This window comes from Triticum aestivum, chromosome 2B (assembly GCF_018294505.1).
Source record: "Triticum aestivum cultivar Chinese Spring chromosome 2B, IWGSC CS RefSeq v2.1, whole genome shotgun sequence".
NCBI lineage: Eukaryota > Viridiplantae > Streptophyta > Magnoliopsida > Poales > Poaceae > Triticum > Triticum aestivum.
The window spans coordinates 705,701,954-705,708,250 of record NC_057798.1 but is presented as its reverse complement, the minus strand read 5'-3'; positions in this window follow the sequence as shown (position 1 = coordinate 705,708,250).

Genomic DNA, 6,297 nt, shown 5'->3' with positions numbered 1-6,297 from the left:
TGATAAGGCCTGAGGAGGTCAAGAACCTCCCAACGAGAATGTATCAATTGCATGATTGGTACATGAAAATTACCAAGAGTAGCAATCGAGAGGGCCTCATGGTGAAAGTCAAGGAAGAGTATTGCTTCCATAAGCTAGCTTTATCCATTGAGTATTCAGAACTATTTCAGTTATTCCATCAAGACGCACTCGACAAATCCATCATCAGTTTGTATTGTCTGTAAGTGATTTCTTTCCGTAATTCAAGTCTCAAGCTAGCTGTACTTCTCATTGATCGATCATTACCTGTAATTATCCTCACTATATTCTTTTCTGTGGTATATTATGCAGGATGAAGATGTATGAAATGAAAAAAGCTGGACGCTATGGCATTGGGTTCATTGACCCAAATACCATTAATGAAGAAACATGGGGATATGCATGGTATCAAACAGAGGTAGAGAGAAACATGCTAGAGTTCTTGAAGCGCCTCAATACCAATGAACATATACTACTTCCTTACAACTACATGTGAGTCACACTGTCTTGTACTTCAAATTCTGTTTTTAGTTACTAGCTAGCTAGATATTAATAATTAAGTGTATAGGGTTTAGGATAGTTGATGAGTGTTATGCACATGCCTGCTTAATTAAGACATGCAAACGTGTGTGCATGCAGTTTCCATTGGATCTTGTTAATCATTAAAGTTGACGAAGGAACAATTGAAGTACTGGACACACTACTTAAAGAGAAGAGAGATTACACAACCATGAAGGGGATAGTCAACAGGTGATTTCAATCATTATTAACTATATGTCGGCCTCTTTAATTAGTTCGTCATTTCCTGATATCAACTATTTAATAACTTGTTTATTCATTTTCTTTGCCGGCGGGCAGTGTCGTGGTTCTAAGTCTGACAGTAGAAAGGGGGGTAGGTATGGAGAGGCAAGATCCTAGCTATGGAGTAGTTGTATACGTGAGAGATTTACGAGTTCAGGCCCTTCTCGGAGGAAGTAACAGCCCTACGTCTTGGAGCCCGGAGGCGGTCGACTGGATTATATGTGTATGAATTATAGGGGTGCGAACCCTTTACACTGAGGAGGGGGGTGGCTTATATAGAGTTCGCCAGACCCCTCCGGCCCTCAGTTATGCAGGGTTTAAAGTACATTAAGACAGGGGGTTACTGGTAACTCCCACATAAAGTGCTATGAAGACTATTAAAGCTACTTAATGACAGACCGTTGCGTGCAGAGTGACTTTAGGTCTCCTGGCCGTCGAGTGGTTAGCTTCATGGTCGAGTGGTTATCTTCATCGTCGAGTGTCCTAGAGTCCGTCGAGTGGATCACCTCTAGGTCGACTGATAGGTAGTTTCTTCTAGAGATGTCCTTGGGTAGGGTAGCTTAGACAGGTCCATGACCCTACCCTAGGTACATAACATCATCATTAGCCCCCGAATGGATCGAGGTTTGAGTGGGGAAGGAGTTGAGAATTCTTCCGACCCATATTTCGTGCTATGAGTATGGCCTGTCTTGGATCAATGAACTTTTAGGTGACAACATCAACTTCTTTTTCAGTCGCCTTGATCCATTCTTTATATCTGTCGAGTGAAGTTTTTGCCTGGAGAGCTCCGAGCGATGGAGTGGAGGGGATCTTCTGCCTGACGAGCTGTTCCGCAAGCTGCGGATTTTGCGGGATTCGAATTTTGGGAAGTGCGCGGGACGGGGCGTAGCCGCAGCAATCGGACAGGATAAGGCAGGGACGCCTCAATCTCCGCGCCACCTTTTTCGCCACGTATCGCGCGTGCGACTGTTATGGGATTTGACAGGATCGTCCGGGCCTACGTGTCAGCCACTCGGGAGCAGCCTTATATAAAGCGACGGACGGGGTTTTTCAACAGTGCGCCCCCATTCCTCCTTCTTCTCCAGATTTCTCCGCTGCGTTTGCCTCTGCCTCCGCGCCGCTGCCCCATGCGTGTTTCACCGGCGACGATGGTGAAGGAGAGGACGGCGGCCCTGGAGCGGGCGAAGAAAGCGACGGCGAAGGCGAAGGGGAGGGGAACCAGTCGGAGTGGCTCTTCATCGAGGACCGGCCTGCCGCCGGGCTGGATCCAGGGCGACTGGATCCGTTCAACAATTAGCCAGGTGGATCTCGACGACCTAGATGACGGTGGGCTGATCCCCCATGGGTTGGCGTGACTCCCGGGGAGGGAGTCAGAGTCTCAGCCTCAGGAGGGTGAGCGCGTTCTTCTGGCCACCCACGTCGACCGTGGGTTTCCTTTGCCGCCCCATCCTTTCTTCCGGGGTTTTTTGAATTTCTTTGAGGCACAACTCCATCATTTCACGCCCAACACCATAGTGTACCTCGCCGCCTATGTGTCTTTGTGTGAGTGCTTCTTTGGCTGCCGACCTCACTGGGGTCTCTTTAAGCACATCTTCACCTGCCGCTCCCAGGCGGTGAAGAAGGCAAATCCGAGTGACGAACGGACACATGTGATTCATATGTGCGGGGGCCTTGGGGTCCAGTTGAGAGGGAAAAGTTCTTTTCCGATCATGGTTTTGCCCGACTCCGTCCGTGGGTGGCAGTCGACTTGGTTTTACTGTAAAGACCAGCCGACGCCAGGGCAGACAACCGGGCTCCCTCCCTTTTCCATGGAACAAGTGCAGAAGCCCACCTCTTTGAAGGTGGTCCCGGAGGAGAAGGCGCAGGTGAACGTGCTGGTCGAGCGTGTTGTGCAGCTCATCTGCGATGGGGTGACTGGTATGGACCTCCTGGAGGTCTTCCTGCGGCGGCGCATCCAGCCGCTCCAATTTCGAGACCATCCTATGTGGATGTACTCTAGGACTAAGGACACCACTCGGATCCACCCGGAGGAGATCGACGACGCCACGTTGGAGCGATGGATGGGAAGCATTACGGGGAACAAGGACAACCCCCGAGGAGCCAGGAGGGTCGTTCCACTTGACCAATCATACGAAGTTGACAAGGTCCAATTTGACATTTCCAACCGCGATTCTGTTTTTTCCATTCTATCTGTTTGAGATCAATCGACTGACTTTTGTCTTGTTTGTTGTCTTCCAGGACACGACTGAAATGTACTCGATGCCTAACGGGGCGCAGGAACAAGCTGAGGAAGGAGAGGCGAGTGGAGGTGAAAGTGAGGAAGAGGAGTGGCAATCTGACGGCGAGGGGGAAGAGGTTGAAGACGGCTCCAGTGAGGAGGAGGAGGAAATGGAGGTCGATCCTCCTCGCACGGAAAGGCGATCCAAGCTCGCCCACGACCCCGCGAGGGAGCACGGCAAAGCGGCTGTGCCCGTTGTGCCATCGACAAAGCGCTCTCGGGCGGCCTCACTGGCGCCGACTGAAAAAGCGCCGAAGCATCCGCGGGCGGAGTCATCCAAGCCGCCGAAGGCCTTGCCCAAAATGTAAATGGTCATTCCCACCATCTCTGGGTAATCAGCAGGATTTGTGCTTCCTTGTTTAGCTCGAGCGAACTTCCGGTCGACTCGTCGATTGACCGACTAGTTTCTGAAATCTGCAGCGATGCTACCTCCGAGACCTCCGCCAAGGATGGTGACCAAGAAATGGAAGACGCTGTCACCTCCAACCCCGGTACGTTCTCTTTGTAGTTTTTGTTTTTGGTCGATTGTATCTTCGTTTCCAATTCTGGGTTTATCTTGCAACTCCTCATCACGTCATTGATCTCCCTGATGACGATGACGAGGTGCCCCTAAGGGCGAGGAAGAATAGATAGGCTGTGGCTGGCAAGACCACTCGGACTGCGTCAGCACTTGAGGTACTGGTTCAAGAAGGTGGCCACATCACTCGGCATTTTGTGACCTTCACTGTGCCGCTGACGAGTGCCCGACCTTCGTCGTTGACTGCTGAACCGCCATCTCTTTTCGCCCCGCACCACGTCCTAGAGGACCAGGCGGGCACAGCTAAAGAGGCTATACGCTAGGTGGGGATTATGATGGAGCAGGTGAAGGCGATCCGGGAAGCCAGTCAAGCAGCTTACGATGCAAGCTCAGCCCTTCAGAGCAATGTCCAGGTTAGTTGGTAGCTGCCTGTTCTGTTAGGATATGTTATCTGAAGATTTCCTTTCCAACAATCTTTGTGTCTGTACACCCACTGGGTGTGTCGATTGGATTTGTGGACTGGTGGGGGCACGCTGAGTGCACCCACTGGGTGTAGTCCCCGAGACTATGGTGGACTGCTGGCAGTCGACTTTAGTCTTTGTAGTTGGCATCTCTTCATTCGGTCTGGTCGAACCATGTCGAGTGTAACATTAGGACCTGTGGGGGAACGCTGAGTGCACCCACTGGGTGTAGTCCCCGAGACTATGGTGGACTACTGGCAGTCGACTGTAGTCTGAAGAACTCCCTCTTTCCTTTCATTTTTTTATGGGTCGACTGATCGGATCGAGTCGGCAGAACTAGTGGGGGAATGTTGAGTGCACCCACTAGGTGTAGTCCCCGAGACTACTGTTGAATCTTTTGATTCGACTGTAGTCTTAGAAACGTTTATTGTTTTTCCCTTAGTTACTCGGAAGTAACCTCTCTTTAATGTTTGTTGACTGACTCTTTGTAGAAATCCTGCGAGCTCGTGGCCCGTTACACTGATTTGGAAAAGAAACATATCCAGCTCGACCTTGACTTGAAACTTGTTCAGGAGAACTTTCAGAAGGCGAAGGACGAGGCAAAAGGTACGATTGGTGAGAACTTGATGACTGTTTCCTTCCTTCCGCACATTATTGATTCTGACTTCCTTGTCATTTTGCAGAAAAAATGAAGGAGGCTCTGAAGAAAAAGGACCAGGAACTTGCTGAGGCGCAGAAGGCTGCATTGGATAAAACAAAGCTTGCGGAAGAGAAGCTGGCTTCAGTCGACAAACTCGAAGAAGAGAATGTCAACCTGAAATCTGCTCTCGACGCGACCAACAAGGAAGTCAGCCGTCTGAAGAAAGACAAGATCACTCTGAGTGACAAGCCGAGTGAACTGGTGGGGAAGAAGAATGATCTGGAAGCTTATCTGGGAGGGCTCGCCAAGAAGCTGTTTCTCATGCTTGAAGGTAACCTTTTTTCACTCAACTGACTTGTCACCGTTGATTTGTCGCGGATCAGTTGGTTTATGTTTGACTTGTGCTTTCAGAATTCTGCCAAAACTTTGAGGAAGAGACCAGCCGAGTGGAGACAGGCTTGGACCCCATCAACTCTCCAGTGAAGGATGAGGCTTCCATGAATGTGCTTCGACTGGAGTCCCGTGTCGCTGGCATGGTGGACTATCTGGCCAGGTTGAAGGCAGCAACATCGCGAATCGACATGACACTCTGGCCGGGGGAGACGCTTCAGAACGACCTCGAGTCTTTGATGACTCGACTAAATGAAGTCCCAGGCCGAGTGCAAGAGTGGAAGAAGTCTTCTTCCAGGTGCGGTGCTGACGTAGCTCTGTCTTTAGCCCGTGTTCACTACAAAGACACACGAGAGGAAAAGCTGGCGTCCCTCAAGGTGGCCAATACTAAAAAGCATGACTTCCGATCCTTTATGGAGACATTCATTGCTGCTGCCACTCGGATTGCTGATGGAATCGACCTGGATGAGTTCGCCGCGCCTTCCAGTCCTCCACCGGAGGAGTAAAAAACTTCTATGCCTTAAATTTGCCTCAGAATGCCGAGTGGTTTTGTAACCGATAAACTTTAACAGGCTTGACGCATGAGCACTTCTGGACCCGTAGGGTGCTATCTGAACTTGGTTTTACCGTTGAATAAGTTTGCATCTGCTTTTGAGTGAACACTGCTTTTCACTCGGGATATATCTTAGTGCTGGTGACGTACTCTTGCAGGTTGGAGTACAAGTTGCAGTCGACCTGCATCCTTGTGGGTCAGGAGATAGCGCACATTGTATTTGTGGCGGAACTCAGAAGGAGAAGGTATCAGTCGACCTGTACCTCGTCATCCTTGTGAGTCAAAATATATTTCAAACTTAGGCGAGCACTGGGCTGCAGCTAAGCCCCCGAGTGGGAGGTTTGCTCTCCACTCGGTAGGATCTTCAAAAACTTAGGCGAGCACTGGGCTGCAGCTAAGCCCCCGAGTGGGAGGTTCGCTCTCCACTCGGTAGGATTTTCAAAAACTTAGGCGAACACTGGGCTGCAGCTAAGCCTCAGAGTGGGAGGTTTGCTCTCCACTTGGTAGGATTTTCAAAAACTTAGGCGAGCACTGGGCTGCAGCTAAGCCCCCGAGTGGGAGGTTCGCTCTCCACTCGGTAGGATTTTCAAAAACTTAGGCGAGCACGGGGCTGCAGCTAAGCCCCCGAGTGGGAGGTTC